Source organism: Bactrocera neohumeralis, chromosome 6 (genome assembly GCF_024586455.1).
Source record: "Bactrocera neohumeralis isolate Rockhampton chromosome 6, APGP_CSIRO_Bneo_wtdbg2-racon-allhic-juicebox.fasta_v2, whole genome shotgun sequence".
NCBI lineage: Eukaryota > Metazoa > Arthropoda > Insecta > Diptera > Tephritidae > Bactrocera > Bactrocera neohumeralis.
In genome coordinates, this window is record NC_065923.1 from 75,996,716 (window position 1) to 76,014,180 (window position 17,465).

Below are 17,465 nucleotides of genomic sequence, written 5' to 3' on the forward strand. Positions count from 1 at the left end.
TTTAATAAGTTATTCCAAAAATTATATTTAAATATATTTTAATTTCATGAATGTTGCATATTTGTGTAAAATATCTCCTCTGCATTATCTCTGCTCGTCACTATTTGGCCGCAAAAGTTTGCTTATCTTGTTACAGAACTTCTTGCATTTGAGTGAAAGCATGCACTTTGATAAAATATTCAAAACAATTTCCGCAGTTAATTAAGATTCATTACTGTTGCTGCAACTATTTGTTTCCACGAAATGAACAAAATGTGCGCCAACTGCAAGAAGTGAGCTGAGCTGAGCAACTAGCTAGGGCAGTAAATAATACGTTTAATACACGCCGGTGCCATATTTTGTGGCAAGCTCAATGACAAGTTGCCGTTGCTATTGCAATCTGTCTAATCTACAAGCTGGCGTACAAAAAGGATACTTTCGATTGCTTTTTTGCTAACGCTGATAACTCGGTGTCGCCAGCGGCTGCTGCAGCTATGGTGGCATAAAGTTAAACGTTACGCGTCGTCAAGCAAAACACTTAAGGGCCATTAAGTAGGTCGCGTTGGCAATCCGTTAGGGCAGTTATATGCTGTGCATAAAAAGCGTTGTGCTTATGCAAGCTACAGCCCGACTTAGTATATTATATTCTGACAAAAAAGTACCCGGAAATTGTAAATTAAATTCACCGGGTAAAATATATTTCGAACATCTGTACGTTGGTAGAACTGTCCTTAAGTACTACATATGCCAAATATGAGCAAGATCTGTCCACCAGTTTGCTTACCACAGCTGCATAAGCCGGTACACCTCAGTAGTGCGTTGCGATTTTTTCCATGGATGAAAATCTCGAATACACAATTTGTCTAAAATTTTGGATTTCCGGCGGAATCGTTGCGAATGTTGAAAAAGGCCTTCGTTCTAGACGACCTTCCAACTCTTCAACTTATAAAAAAATATGGTGCTTGAAAATCGGCAGGCAAGTGTTAGAGAGTTTGCATGAAAACTCGACATCTCTCACGAGTCCGTTCGAATGATTTTGGTGGATATTTTGGGTATGAAACGCATTCTTGCTCGACTCGTCTAGATGAAGATGAATTTTTTTCAAAAAGGCTCAGTTGTTGTTGTAGAGGCAGAAGTCTACCGAGTTGACATTCCTTAGCTAGATAAAAATCGGGGTCGGTTCCGCTTACGTAGAACGGATTGCCGTAGGAACCCGTAAAGAGGTCTCTTTGGACATGGTTGATCGTGCGAAGTCTGATCCTACATTCACGGAGAACTCTATAACTGCCGATGAGACATGGGTTTAGTAGTTAGATATGCAAACAAGTCAACAATCATCAGAATGACGGGAAAAAACGAACCGAAGCCAAGAAAACTACGTCAAAGCAGTTCAAAAATCAAGGGTATGCTCATTGATTTTTCGATATTCGTGGTTTGATGCATCATGACTTCGGTCCGGAGAGGCAGACCGTCAATAAAGAGTTCCTTTTGGCCGTATTGAGGCGTTTGCTTCTGAACATCGGTCGAAAACGGCCGGAGATGTGGAAGAACTACTATTTTCAAGAGGATAATGCACCATCGTATCGAGCTACGATTGTGACTGAATTTAAAAGCCAAAAACGCAATGAATACCATCGGTGAACAACCGTACTTACCAGATTTGGCTCTGTGTGATTTTTTCTTGATCCCCAAACTGAAATTTCCGCTCGGTGGAACCTGTTTTCAGTCGATCGAAGATATAAAGCAAAATTCGCTGAAGGACAGCCCAAAAAGTGCTTATGAAAGTGTTTCGAGGACTGGCAAAATCGTTGGCATAAGTGTATTACAGTTGGTGAGGATTACTTAGAAGGCGACAAAATAAATATTCCTGAATAATGAAATATTATACTTAAAATTTTTATTTAAATTTCTTCTTCTGTCTTCAAGTGTAACCAGTTCCTTTTCCACCTGGCTTTTCCAAAGGAAGGGAGTTCTTATTCTTCCTCTGCTTTCCCCAGCGGGTGCTGCTCAAATATTTTCAGAGCTGGTTACTTTTTTGCCACAAAGTGGGGAAATGAGTGTGCAAGTTGGCGTGTGGGAGTGGAGCATTAAAGCGCGTTATAAATTTCACACGATTTGTAGTTAAGCATTTAACTACTGCTTTGTGTGCATGCGTGTGTTGCACGCAGCATTGTTGCGGCAAAACTGTGTGGAATGTAAACTTTTTGCAAGGAAATTGCTGTGTAAATACCCACTACGGCGGGGCAGGTGGCGGAAAATGCTGTGCGGTCGAGCGTTGTAAAGCGGAATGCGTAATTTATGGCCTACAATAAGCAGCCGCCGCCAGCAAGCCAAGCAAACAAGCGGCAAATACACGACGATTAAGCGGAAAATGTCGTGTGGCTTACTTGTGTAGCATCATAGCGCGTTGCTTGCTTGCCCGCCGCGCGCTTGTCTCTCCGGTATTGTCCTTTAAGGACCCAAGCAGCCGGTATGCATGTGGGTAGGTGCTGAGAAATGAAAGGTTAAAGCGTGATTGCTGGCTTGTTTTCGACGATTAGGGCGAATAAACATTTACTTGCGCGTTAGCAGTTATCCTTTGGCTGCGCAAATACGCACACAAACACGCCCACAAAACGCGCTAAGTGTTTTTAAGCGTTTGAGGGCGTTTCAGTGACAGCCAATACTAAAAGTGCATACCCTTGACTATCTGACGTGGCTACTGTTTGCCCGCGCTCAAACAAAAGCTTGTTAAGGTTATGTAGCTGTGTGTGTGTCGTAATTTTACATGTGTACGTGTGTGTGTGTTGTAGACATTGCAACGCTATTATTTTATTTAGTATTGACACTGTGTTGTTTGCTTTGCCAGCCAGACGATTTGGTGCGCCTTATGGCATCGTTTAGTTATAGCCAATGACAGTATTTACCTCAATTAAACACACTCGATTGAGTAGACTAGCCCCGAAGTCAAATAATTGAACTTTGGGGCACGCTTTAAGTAGCCATAAATTTCAGACAGTTAATAGCGTACGTTAAATATTAAAGAAAATATTTAAATTATGGTTTAATAACCGAGAATAACTTAAGGATAAACGAATAAAATATTAAATTTTGAACTTATTAGGTTAACAATTGCCGAAAATCGCATTCAGCAGGTATTCAGTACAAATTCAGCAGCTTATTTATATTCTTGCTGCTTCACAGAGTGTAAGAAAATGTGATTCAGCGCAAATTCAGCGTTTTCATTTATCAAGTAAGCTATCTCTAAGCGGGGGAATTAACATCAGTTGTTGCAAAACTTAATATTAAACAAGTAAAGTGTATAACCGAACATTTTATACTCACAAGGATATAATAAATGTTTTAGATTCTATAAAGAAGAAGCCAAATTACTGAAAATCAAATTCACCAGTTAATAAGTGTTTTTCAGCACACATTTAGCAGCTTATTTACATGCTTACTGCTTCACAGAGTATAGGAAAAGTAAATCAGCGCAAATTCAGTGCTTCCGTTTATCACTGAATCTATCTGTAAGCAAGGGAAATGCATTTGGCTGTTGTAAAACTGAGTATTAAGCAAGTAAGAGAGCGCTAAGTTCTGGTATAACCGAACATTTCATACCCTTGCAACTCACAAGCATTTAATAAATGTTTAAGATTCAATAAATCAGTTAAAAAATTACTGAATATCAAATTCAGCAGTTTAAAAGTGTTATTCAGCTCACATTCAGCAGCTTCTTTACATGCTTACTATCTTAAAAAGATTGGAAAAAGCGATTCAGCTCAAACTCAGCTCTTCCATTTATCACTGAATCTATCTGTAAGCCGAAGCGTGCATGAATTTGTAAGGTTTTAAAACGGTTTATCTCGATTTAGTCATATAGAAACAAGAAAAAACGTTAACTTCGGCTGCACCGAAGCTAATATACCCTTCACAGGTGTATTTCTTTTAGTAACTATGTGTCCAGGTGTATGGAAGCTATATGCTATAGTAATCCGATCTCAACAGTTTTTGTGGAGATTATATTGTTACCTTAAGCAGTAATCCATGCCAAATTTCGTGAAGATGCCATGTCAAATGCAAAAGTTTTCCATATAAGAACTTGATTCCGATCGATCAGTTTGTATGGCAGCTATATGTTATTGTGGTCCGATATCGGCCGTTCCGACAAATGAGCAGCTTCTTGAAGAGAAAATAACGTTTACAAAATTTCAAAACGCTATCTTAAAAACTGAGGGACTAGTTCGTATATATACAGACAGACGGACGGACGAATGGACGGACGGACAGACAGACAGACGGACATGGCTAAATCGACTCAGCTCAACATACTGATCATTTATATATACATACTTAATAGGGTCTCCGACGCTTCCTTCTGGGGGTTACAAACTTCGTGACAAACTTAATATACCCTGTTCAGGGTATAAAAATAGTATAGAAATGTAGAAGTTTATTGAAAGTTCTATAACTTTTGCATATGCACCTTTTTCACATAAACTCAAAATTCATGTGAAAAATTCAAATAAGCAAGTTTTTGGGTTTTTTATTTTTATCTCGCTCAAAAATTCGTTTTCTTACACGAAATTTGGTTTCAACTTGCCTTCTCATTTTCCAAAAACACTATATTTTTTGGCTTATTATGTATCATAAGCGTGACTGCCATTATTTTTTGCGATATTAGTTGAATAATGCAATCGCCAAAGCAAAATAGCAACTCATACTTGATTGATACTGATAATAAACACATACATATGTTTGTACATACAAAACTACGAAATACATATGTATGTACATACAAAAATATAAATACACGTGCAGCAGCATTTCGCAGTGTTGCACAATTCATCGAAAATACAAAGAAAAATTTCGCAGTATCACTCATACGCCATGGTGCATCACTAAAGTGCGCTGCGTTATGCGATGCTTGCCAATGCAAACGGATTAGCCAGGTCTGATGTGAATTTTCGTCCATACAATCATTTTGGCATTGCACGAATATTAAACGGTATTTCCATGAAATCGCTCATTCACACACAGACGCACAAGCATTTAAAAACGCTGGCGAATAAAGTCAGCTACACAAATACATGCGGCGATCAATGGAATTACCTTTGGAATAAAACGCGTATATAAGCGCTTGCAACCAACCGAGTGCAAAACCACTAAGCTCTGCACATGGCAGGATATGGCAGGAGGAAGAGCGGCGTATCTGTGATATCGACAGTTGTTAGGTTACGGTATAGCAGCACGTATTGGTATTTTTGCTTTGCTATATCTGTCAATAGGCTAACATCACTGAAAATGCTATTAAAAGATAGGGTTTTTTTCTATTTTTAAATGAAAGTATTGGAATTTTTAAGCTTAGAGCCAAACTTTCAAAAAATATGTTATTTACTTTACGGTAGTGCTACTATAAAGTACTGCAAAATGAAGCTAAAATGCATCATTGCACAGGTTCCCGTAGCTTTATCGATCTGAAATCAAACCGACGTTCTTTAGTCTACAAGAAGACGCTCCTTTGTCGGAACTGTTGTTATCGGATCACTAAAGCATATAGCTATCCTACAAACTGATCCATCAAAATTCAATCTTTGTATGGAAAACTTTTTTATTTGGCGAGATATTTGTACCAAATTTGGTATGGATTATTTCCTAAAATAGTGCTATAATTCCCGAAGAAATTGTTAGGCCACAACACTTTAGCATATAGCTGTCATAGAAACTGATCGTTCAAAATACTGTTTTGGTATGGGAAACTTTTTTAGTTGACAAGATATCTTCACAATATTTGGCTTATAATATTTTAAAAGACAGCGCTACAACCTCAGAAGAAATTGTTCTGATCGGGCCATTATAGCGTATAGCTACCATACAAACCGATCCATAAAAAACCAGTCCTTGTATAGCAAACTTTTACATTTGATGAGATATCTTTACGAAACTTGGTATAGTTTACTTTCCAAAACAATGCTAAAATCTCCGAGTAAATTGTTTAAATTGGTTCACTATAGCATATACATAGCTGCCATGCAAACTGATCAATCGAAATCCAATCTTAGTATGGGAAACTTTTTTAGTTGATGAGATAGTATGTTCATGAAATTTCGTATGCAGTAATTTAAAAGAAAACGCTACAATCTCCGAAGAAATTGTGCAGATCGGACAACTATAGCATATAGCTGCCATGCACACTGACCAACCAAAATCAAGTCCTTGAATGGAAAACTTTTTTATTTGTTAAAGTTATGCTGATTTGTTTTTAAATAAAGCCGTTATATATACCCACAAACGTCTCCTTCCCCCACACCTTGTTTTTGCAAACTTATTTTTGCAGTTTTCTGGCAACGCTGTCAAAATTTTGTTATTTCTATTTATATATATTTATTTTGGGACAACGTTCCAAACGACATACCTCTGTTGATTTGCTGGCAAAGTCTACGCGTCGTTTCTACGAATTTTAGTCAGAAGTGGGTTCCTGCGTGCTTCCCTGCCGTAAAGTCCAGATTCGACGAAATACCGGGCAATTGTTCTCTTGGATATATGGACATTGTATTCACCTTGAATTCTATGTAGAATGTCAGTGGAACTCTTTTGGTATAAATTCTGCGGCATATTTCCGTTGCAGTTTTTCGGGTTTTTTCTTTGCGTGCAATAATGCAAATAGTTTTAAAACTCTGTATATGCTTAAGAAAATTCAAAAGAAATTTTTTGAGCATTTGACCTTATTCGAAATTTTTTTGCACATCTTTCCAGACCGACAAAGGTCAAAAATGTAGCTGCGAGTGGTAGGTGTACAGCTGTAGCTTTTCCTCATTAAAAAACTTGATTAATACATTTTAAACCACAACTTTGAAACACATCCTTACCAGAAATCAAAAATATTAATAATAAAAATTAACACCTTGAGGAATTTTAATTCTTTACAAAACTGTTTCCATTTAGCTGTCGCACTTAATTCACCTTCTATATCGTAACGCAATTACTATTTGGGAAAAAATTAATAGAACTTTAACTTCACAACTACAAAAAGAGTGAATTTAGTAGTAAATAGAGTAACGCAAACAATACAAGACTTTTAAGAATATAAATAACGGTATATCAAACATTTTTATAATTATACTTATCAGCCACCTACAAGAAAAGGAACGTTTCTAATTAGCTGTCAACAGCTAACAGTTGGTGGAACGACCCATATTATTAATGTATTAAATAATATTAAGTAATGTTCCATACCGCCTCTTTTCAGCTTTTAAGAAAGCAAAAATTCTGATACTTATCATAATTTCTTTACCGCTATGAAGCAACTGACGGCTTGCTCAATACGCTCAAAGAAGCAATCAGAAAAGCCAAATATGAAAAGGCTTGGTGCGCAACAGTACTCAAATTATCTTCAACAATTTCCTTTTTGACAGCTGTCAAAAAAAGTTGTATTTTGTTTATGAAATCTCCGATGCCAAAAACTCAAAGCAGAAATATTGAACTCTTCGAGTTAAAACTATCGAATTTTGACAGCAATTTCGACAGCATTTGTGCTAAGAATGCGAAAAAAGCAAGACTAATTTATTAACTATACAAACAAAAAAAAACATGAAGTCAGCAGCTTTTACAGCTTCCAACACAACAAAAATCAAAGGTCCTTGTATGAAGTATGAGTAGGCAACATTTTTATTGTTAGGGGTCTTTGAAAATAAGAAAAAACGAAAAAAATTCATAGTAGGTTGAAACCCAGTGACAAAGGAAGATAATATAACAAAAATATAAAAGGAAAAATATTTTAGTTGAGAATTGAGGCCAGTAAGCGGAAGCGTGTGATTGAATATTTAAGGGTTAAAAGCGGTTTAACTCGTTTGCTGGCAAAACTAAGAATCCTGTAGGAAAAACTTATTTGGCAAAGTTGTTTTTTTTTTTAATTTGTATCTATATTATAAAAATTATTAAAATTTTTTTTTATTTTTTTTTTTTTATTTTGTTTTCTATTATATACAAAAATTATTTCTAATTGCTTTAAAGGAATGTTTTCTCAATTATATAAATACTATTTAAAAATTTTTTTTTTTATTTTTTTGAATTTTTCTCTAATATATATAAATTATTTTTTATAGAGATTATTTCTGATTTCTATTGATTCTCTAATATCATCTCGTATTTTCCTTAAACAGCGTTTTTCAACTGAACAAATTTACAGGGTTGCATGAAAAATTATACATTAATTTATTGCTAATTACATATTAATTAGGTAATTAGCTAATTGCTCCATTGTTACCATTCAATTGAGAATGTTAGAAGTAATCTATTTGTACTTCATAAAAATCTATAAGAAAGCTGTGAGACTACAGACATTTAATATCTTACACTATTGTTCAAAATAAAATAATTTTGTTTGCCGATTTCACAATTTTATTATTCAATTTGTATTGACCTTTTTATTACTGGTGCCGTCGCCGATTTTAGTACTTTGCAGCATTATCACAGCTTAGTATGATGCAACATTTATCAGTATTGGCGCATTCGTGAAACAATATACATACATACATATATTGTATGTATTTATATAAGTATTTGGAAATATGTAAAAAATCAATTTGTAGTGCCAAAATCGATAGTACAATTGGAAATTTAATTGTTTATACCAAAATCATAATTAAAAATAAACAAAATATTTTTTAGTGTGAAAATTGGTGTCGGTAATAATATTAACATTTTTTCAAAGTAAAGGCTTTATTTTTACAATGACAATCAATTTAATGTTTTAAGACATTTCGTATCAAATTTAATCAATTACTTGCATTAAATTTGCTTTAACTAGTATTTTTGGCATTCTTAAGTTGTAACATTAGTTTTCACTCTGGTATTAAGAATGAAAATTTTAATTTTTTACCGATTTTTTTTTGCATCAAATTTTTTTTAACTTTTCTGTATTGGAGATTACAAGTTCGCAAATTCTTCTTCCCACTCCAGTTTTTAATTTGGAATAGTTTTTTTTGCTCTTCCGAAAATTATTTTTAATTTACAAAATAATAAAAAAAGAAGTTTTTTCTTTGGTATTTTAGTTTAAAATTTTAATTATTAATCCGTTTCTTATTAATTTTTTTTCAACTGGTACCTCGTATTAGAATTTCTAAAGTAATTTTTTAATTAAATTTTCGCGTTTGCTAAATTAAGTAAAATTGCTTCATTATAGAATTTTGGTTTAAAATTTTAATTTTTCTGTCCGGTATTTTGGATTAGCAATTCAAAAATCACTTTTCGAGATTACAAGATTGAAAAGTATTTTTAAATAAAATTTTTGAGATTTCACTCCAATTTTTAATTTTAAATATGAATCTTTGGTTGTTTTTGAAAAATTTTGAAACTTTGGTTCAGAAATTCGAAAATTGTTTTTAAATTTTTTTTCCGAGATTTCAAATTAAAAAAGAACGCTCTTTTCACTGCAATATTTAGCATAAAAACTTTAATTTTAATTTTGAAAACTATTTTTTTGGATAAAATTTTGATATCTCTACCTGATATTATTTTTAAATTTGATTTTCGGGATGGCAAAAAAAAAAAAAATTATTTGTTTCACTTCAGAATTGAGGATACAAATTTTAATTTTCTATTTTTAATAACTACGATTTTTTTTTAATTTTTCCAACCGCTATCTTGGATTCGAATTTCGAAAATTATTTTTAAATTCGATTTTCAGTATTGCAAAATTAAAAATTGTATTTTTGTACCCCAGTTTTAAGGTTTAAAAAATTCATTTTTTAATTTATGATCCGATTTTTTGGATTAATTTTTTTTTTTATTTTTTAACCGCTATTTTGAATTAATTAATTTTTTTAATTTTTTAACTGCTATTTTTTAGATTAGAACTTCGAAAATTATTTTCTCTATTTTTTATTTTTAATATGAATTTTTCTATTACACTTTTTTAAATTTTTGTTTCGAACTTTTAATATTGTTTTAAATTCGATTTTTGTCATTGCATAATTAAAAAGTGCAATATTTACTCCAGTATTGAAGAATAAATTTTATTTTTAAATTTTTAATACGATTTTCTGGATTAATTTTTTCAAACGCTTTCTTAGATTTCAGTTTCGAAATTTTTCGAAAAACTTTTTATTATTATTTATTTTTAAAGTTTTAATTTTTAATACTATTTTCTGTATTAAATTTACTTAATTACGCCAACTGCTATTTTGAATTAGATTTTCGAAAATCATTTTTAAATAAAATTTTCGGGATTTCAAAAATAAAAAAAATCAAATTAAAATTTTTAATTTTTAACACGATGTTTTGGATGTAAATTTAATTTAAGTTTTTCAATCCGATATTTTGGATTAGAAACTCGAAAGTTAATTTTAAATAATATTTTTCAATATAAAAAATAATACAAAGTAAAACATATTAAACTTATTTTCTTATTATTTAGTTTTAAAATTTTAATTTGTAATAATTTTTTGAACAGCTTTTTTTAATTTTTCCAGCCGCTATTTTCGATTAGAAATTATTAAAACTTCGAAAAATATTTTTAAGCTGGATTTATTGTTTATTTGTTGTTTCAACTTGTTTACAAGACAAAAATTTATAATTAAATTATGAAATAAATTAAATTATATTTCAACATTTGTACACCTTTAAATAATGCTCATCTTTCTTCTCATTGCAGTTATGGATAACAGTATAAAACAGCTCGCCAAAGTGAGTTTGTTGCATTTATATAACATAGTGATCGGTTGTCGGTTGTGCACAACGAAAGCGTAAAATAGCAGCACACAATTCCACAGAAGAGCGAAAATAAAATAATACGGTATAGCGATTGTTGCTTACAACAATAGTGTTAATCAAAAATTGCCAGAGCAAAGTTGTAGCAACAAACGGTGTGTTCTAAATAAAAAAACATCGCCAAAACAAGCACGTGCACTGCAACAATAACAACAATATCGCGTAAGTAATTTCATAACCGTTATATTATATAAATGTGTATGTGTGTGTGTGTATATGTGCCTTTGAATTGGCGAGCAAAAATGTTTATAGTGTCAATATTTTTTGTGAATAGTATTTTTATTGTTGTTTTTTTGCTCCTGGAATTCCAAAGCTTCATTGCCAATTAACTGCGTGAAATTTTTCCGCTTGCTGTTTGTTTGTTCAGCAAGATTTTGGTATAATACTCAACACACACAGAGAATAACGCTGGACCGTGTGGGTTTTGGTCAAATAGAGGCATTGGCAGGTCAAACGCGGTACTGTTGGCCCTATATTTGTATGCTTATGTTGTTTGCTGTAGCAGTGCGGAAAATCAAAAACAAAGTAAAAATATTTCAGTTTGCTTTCTGTTAACAATGATACCAAATACGTGGTGGAACGTTGCTATTTTCGTGGGATTTTTGTATTACTAGCCAAATTGAAAGATTACTAGCGTATTGCGTGTCTCTCTGTCTTCAGGGGAAGGAATAGTCGACCAATTTGGTGTTAATGAAAATGAAAAAAAAATTTCATTATTTTTTCATTCAAATAAATTTGATGTTTTTTTTCATTTTTATTATTTTTTCGTTTTTTCCTTTTCATAAACACCAAATTTAGTTGACTACTCCTTCCCCTGAAGCCAAAGTATGCAGATTAATTTCATGTTCAACCTTTGAGGTCGCGTTTAATATCTCCAACCAATTGTTTCTAATTTAATATATTGCCGTACATAATATACTGTACACCTGCGATATTGTGTTACTCCTTCGCAGCGTCTGTCAGTATTTTATGTCGCAGATTAATTTCATAAGCTTTTTTGCTTAAACTGATATATGACAAGCACAACGCTCAGCTAATTGAGCGGCTTCACTGCGTTGCTTGGGGGAACCACCATGAACTCCCCGCACACTGTAGCCCAGCTCACCACCATCACCAGCAACGCCACCACACTGCCACTGCTTACCCGTATGTCAATTAAACTGTCAAATACACGTGTTCACTTTATGCCATTGTATTCCGCGTAATCTTAACGAAAAGCGCGAGAAGAAATTCTTTACGGTTATTTGTGTATTTTCAAATGCTATAACAGTCAAGCATTAATGGCGGTTAGTGCATATGTATGCATCTATATACATATGTATGTGTGTATGTGTTTGTGATGGCACGCCGCTGTTTACATTCTCTGCTATTAACTGATAAATTAGTTAAGCTTAAAGGCCTAATCAAGGCACAATAATTAATAAAGCAATTTGTTGCATTACAACAACAACAATAACACATATTACATTTTCACTATTTACTTAAGTTCCCGTTACTGTTTTTATGCCAGCATTTGTAAATAAAATGGAAAGTTAGTGCAATAATATGGTTGTTGTAATAACTATAATGTTTGCGCTCGCATGGGCCCGAGGTAAGCTTATCAATGAGTAAATATTAAATAGCCCTAATTATTAATGTGGCAAACACAAAATTTCGTGATATTTTAGTTACTATTTTTGCGCTCTCTGAATCTGATAGCAATTTTCGCAGCCATCCATTCACCTTCCGCCGATGTCTACGGGGACTATGTGCAAGATGGCGTTAAGTGCAATAGTTGGAGTGGACCTTAGTGCACCACACATACTGATAAGCGCCGTCCGTTGAACGTTCTCGAGTTTCTTTGCAAGTGTGGTCTTTTGTAGGGCCAATTTTGGTGAGAGACCCCACCTTTTGCCAATGGCTCCTCCATAACAGTAGAGGCAATCGATGCCTTTTTTGCTCCATCTTCGATATTCGGCTTCCATGAAAGCTTGTGAAAACAGAAATATGGGGTTTGAGAAGAAGGACAAAAATTATACAATTCGATATCCCTGTAGAACTGGTACGCTCTGGAGCTCTGTCAAAAAACTTGGAGTGGTCCTACATTAAAAACTAAGCTGAAGAAAATTGAGAGCAGATCCTCCAAAACTCTTTGTAACTGGAACTCCTCCAAGAAAGCTTTGTGACCTCGCATGCTCTATAGTATTATCGAAAAGTTTGAAACAGGTGCAACGGGCCTGCATGCAGGGAATTACGTTCGCATTGAAAACTACACAAACTAAGGCTCTGGAGGTTATCCTTGACCTCCGGCCAATACATATACAAATGAAGTATGAGGGAATGCTTACGGCCAGCCAGCTCATGATTTTAGGCCATTGGAGTCGGACGAAGCGTCACCACTCGAATGATATCATACTCGTGGTAGTTAATAAACTCGGACTAATCTGGCAACGCGACCGAGCAAAGAAGACACATGAGGTGTTAAACATATAATTTTCATTTCCCAAAAGAGAAAAATGTACCAATGGTGCTGTGATCGATAGTTCTAACAGTAAAATATATTCACCGACAGATCAAAGAGTGAAATAGGAAAAAGAGCGGGCTTCTTCTATAGTAATCCATGCAAAGAAGGCAGCTTCATACAGACCGAAATTGTTGGTATAACAGCAGGTGGTCTTTCATGGCTTTGACATTGGTCAGCAGGGATGAAAAAAATTGAGTATTTTACCAAATATACTAAGTTGCTGAATAAGGCTTAATTTTGTTACGACCCGGGAGCACAATGGGCCTAATCTTGCCTTTCGACCAACCAACCATGGTAAATGTTCTAGAATGCTATCTAGGGTTACTATATTCTTGACATAAATTGCTCTCCATTCACTATTATTGTCTAATACGAGCCGAAACAAACACACACAGCCAGCAAAAATGTTTTATGTGGCGAATAATAACACAATGAATTACGTGGCAACACCCACGTTGTTGTCGGCTGGCGCATTGATTTCAAAAACCGCGTTCATATAGAATATACACATATCAAAATATATATATGTATATATGGGTTGTACGTTTGCCATGAGCTTTAAATAATTATACACTTTACAACAACAACTACAATAAGCCATTGAATTTCCAATATTATTATTTTATTTTAATGTTCCTGTGTTTGTTGTGTGTGTGATTGTTGTTGTTTGTTTACTTTGTAATGCGTTTCATAGTAGCTTTGTTTGTTGTTGTTGTTGTTATTTGAAATTAAATGTAAATAAATAAGTGCTCATTTTGTAATTAAGTCAATAGCAGCACGAGCTAAACAACACAGGCAACAACAATGTTTGAAAAAATTCAAACAAAAAATGCAAAGCAAATAAAAAACTATTACAAAAACAATGGGGGAAAAAAGTGAACAATAACAACAACAATTGAGCGTGAAGTAATTACGCATAAGTCCGAAATGAGTTGGCCGCATGAAGTGGCTTAAACGTGTGAAGCTTAAGCTATGCAAGCGGATACATACATATATTTAATTGTATGTATGTACATATGCATAAATATGAATATGTGTGTGTGCGTTTGTGCGCATATGTGCCAATTGTGCATGTGTATCGTGTTTGAAACATATAAAAACAACAGCAAAACAAACAGCGGCACCTGTCAACGAGCGTGTGAAAAAAGTTATTAATAATTTTTTGTGTTCAAATTATTGCCATTTGTTCGACTTTTTGCCGTGGCGTGTATATTTTCGAATGTGTTTAAATAATTGATTAATTGCTGCGTGTATAAGCAATAATAATTTGTAGTTATTTAAGCATTAGCGCCTAATTTATTAATGACCATACTTAATGCTATATTTCGTTAGCAAATATGAGGATGGTTTTGAGCTATAGTACTCTGCTTATTTTTGGTATTTGCTTTTGATATACGCCTTTTTGTTCGTCTATCGGACCAGTATAGGTATAGTTGCCCTACAAAGGGGCGTCTCAAATCCAATTTTGTATGGAAAACTTTTTTATTTGACAAGATATCGGCATGAAAATTTGCATGAATTATTATTTCAAGCAAGGCTACAATCTCTGAACATATGATTCAGATCGGATTACTATAGCATGTAGCTGCCATATAAATTGCACGATCAAAATCAAGTCGTTGTATGAAAAACTTTTATATTTGAAGAGATATATACATGAAAATTAGTACACATTATAACTGAAGATAGCGCTACGATCCTCGAACAAATTTATCAGATCGGACTACTATAACATATAGTTGCCCTACAAACGGGCGTCTCAAATCCAATTTTGTATGGAAAACTTTTTTATTTGACAAGATATCGGCATGAAAATTTGCATGAATTATTATTTCAAGCAAGGCTACAATCTCTGAACATATGATTCAGATCGGATTACTATAGCATGTAGCTGCCATATAAATTGCACGATCAAAATCAAGTCGTTGTATGAAAAACTTTTATATTTGAAGAGATATATACATGAAAATTAGTACACATTATAACTGAAGATAGCGCTACGATCCTCGAACAAATTTATCAGATCGGACTACTATAACATATAGTTGCCCTACAAACGGGCGTCTCAAATCCAATTTTGTATGGAAAACTTTTTTATTTGACAAGATATCAGCATGAAAGTTTGCAGGAATTATTATTTGAAGCAAGGCTACAATCCCCAGCTAAATCGTTCAGGTCGGACCACTATAGTATGTAGCTGCCATACAAAGTGCACAATAAAAATCAATTTTAAGAACTTATTATACCCTTTTATACTACAAGAAATAAACCTGTGCAGGGTATTATAGCTGTCATGCAAACAAAGTTAAAGTTGTTCTTTTTTTTGCTCTCTTAATATCAACTAGTACCGCATTAGTCCGTTTGGACCTGGTCTTGAGGCAACAGTGTAGTTCTTAGCTTATAAAATTGCCTTCATAACGGTAATTCAAGTAAAGATAAGCGTGTATGCAGCACAAATGCTCAAACATTATCAATTAAATATTTGGATTACTTTAATTCCACCAACAACTTAAGCTAAACGCCAGCTGGCAGTAACACCTCATGCACTGCAGCCCAAAAGATAGCGCTGTAATCGTAGTTAGGCAGCTAAAAATAGCGCTTGTTTGTTAGTTTTTTATCTTTGACGAAATAATAACAAAATTCGAGTAATAACTGCGGCGCCATAGCTGCGCAACAACAACACGCCGGGCGGCCGTAAGCCTAATTAACGCGTAGTGCGCCGGAAGTGGCTGTCAAAAATACACACATACAAACATACATACATATATGTACATTTGTAATTTGCCTTTTAATAAGCATCGCAATAAAATTAGTGCAATAAATAGAAGAGTACAATAATAGAAAAATACAATACAAATAAATAAAGACGCAGCAGCGACGATCAGCTCTCGTGCGATGCGTATGTGCCATGGTCAAGGTTGCTGTTAGCATTGTGGTTGTCAACGCTATTGCCACCGACAGCAACAGCCGCCACCAGCAGACACGCACCCACATACATTATATATGTATGTACCGATTTAAGTGAGCATGCATGTGTCCGTGTGTGTCTGCGCCAAATACCAAGAGTCCGTGTCACTTGACGCGGCAAGCCGCCGACTCGTCGATGCGGCCAAGATTTAATGAAATGAACACAACGAAAGTGTCCCATAAATAAACGAATTGTATAGCGAAGTGCGCGCTGATACAGCTACACTAGTATGTGTGTGTGTGTGTGTGAGTGTACGCTGAGAGTCAAATGAAATTGATTAACATTAATTAAAGGTTTACAAGTAACTCTTGCTATGCGCTTCACATTTTTCAGCTTGTTGTTGTTACATATGTCTACATGTATGCAAGTTTTGTTGTGTTGGATATGCGAAATGCGCCAGAAATTCTCAAAGAGGACTTGCGCATGTGTATGTGTGTGTACGCCAGCTTACTGACAGCTAACAGGCGCCTAACGTACTACTGGTCACACATACACATATACATACATATGTATGTTTGCATGAATGTGTAATACTTGTACGCGCCTTACTAAAAATGTATGTATTAAGGTGGGTTAAGAAAAAATAATATATATTTGTTCGATTGATACTCTGGAAAATAAGTTCTGAGACACCACCAAGTTAATCTCTCGTAAGTGTGCGCTCTTAAATGTAACGACAAGTTCTCAATCTTACAGTTTTCTATGTTTCTACTTATTATCAGTTAAAAAATTTCATAACTCGCTTCGCACTACTTGTAGAAATATATGGTTTCATAAGTTTTGTAAGAAATTGCATAATATACAAAATATTATTGTACGACCTAACCGTTTAAAAGTTATTAACGAAAAAAAAAATTTTTGATTTTTTTTGACCTACCCTAATATGTATGTAAATTAAAAACTCCTACTTGCATAAATTTTCGTAGAAGTGTCTAAGCACATATTTTTCAGAGTGGTAAACGAAAAAAAAATATTGAACTTTTTTACCCACCCTAATATGTAAATTAAAACCTCTTACTTGCATACATTTTCGCAGAAGTGTCTAAGCACTTATTTGTCAGAGTAGAAATGAAAAAAAAGATTCAATTTTTTTGACCCACCCTAATATGTAAATTAAAAGCTCATAATTGGTTAGATTTTCGTAGAAGTGTCTAAAAACTTTTTTTGTAGGGTTGGTCAACGAAAAAGAAATATTCGTTTCTTTGATTTTGAAAAAAAAAATAATTTTTGACCCACCCTAACATTTGAATTGGAAGCTCTTAATTG

At 34.0% G+C, this 17,465-nt stretch overlaps 1 protein-coding gene across 1 annotated transcript in view; it reads left to right on the forward strand.

The window, feature by feature from the left end:
• Positions 1 to 17,465, forward strand: part of LOC126762107 (receptor-type guanylate cyclase Gyc76C-like) — a 122,649-nt gene that overhangs the window by 46,473 nt on the left and 58,711 nt on the right. The window contains exon 3 of the mRNA XM_050478623.1: positions 10,613 to 10,890. The gene's annotated coding sequence lies outside the window, so the exon portion shown is untranslated. The remainder of the gene's footprint in view (positions 1 to 10,612; positions 10,891 to 17,465) is intronic.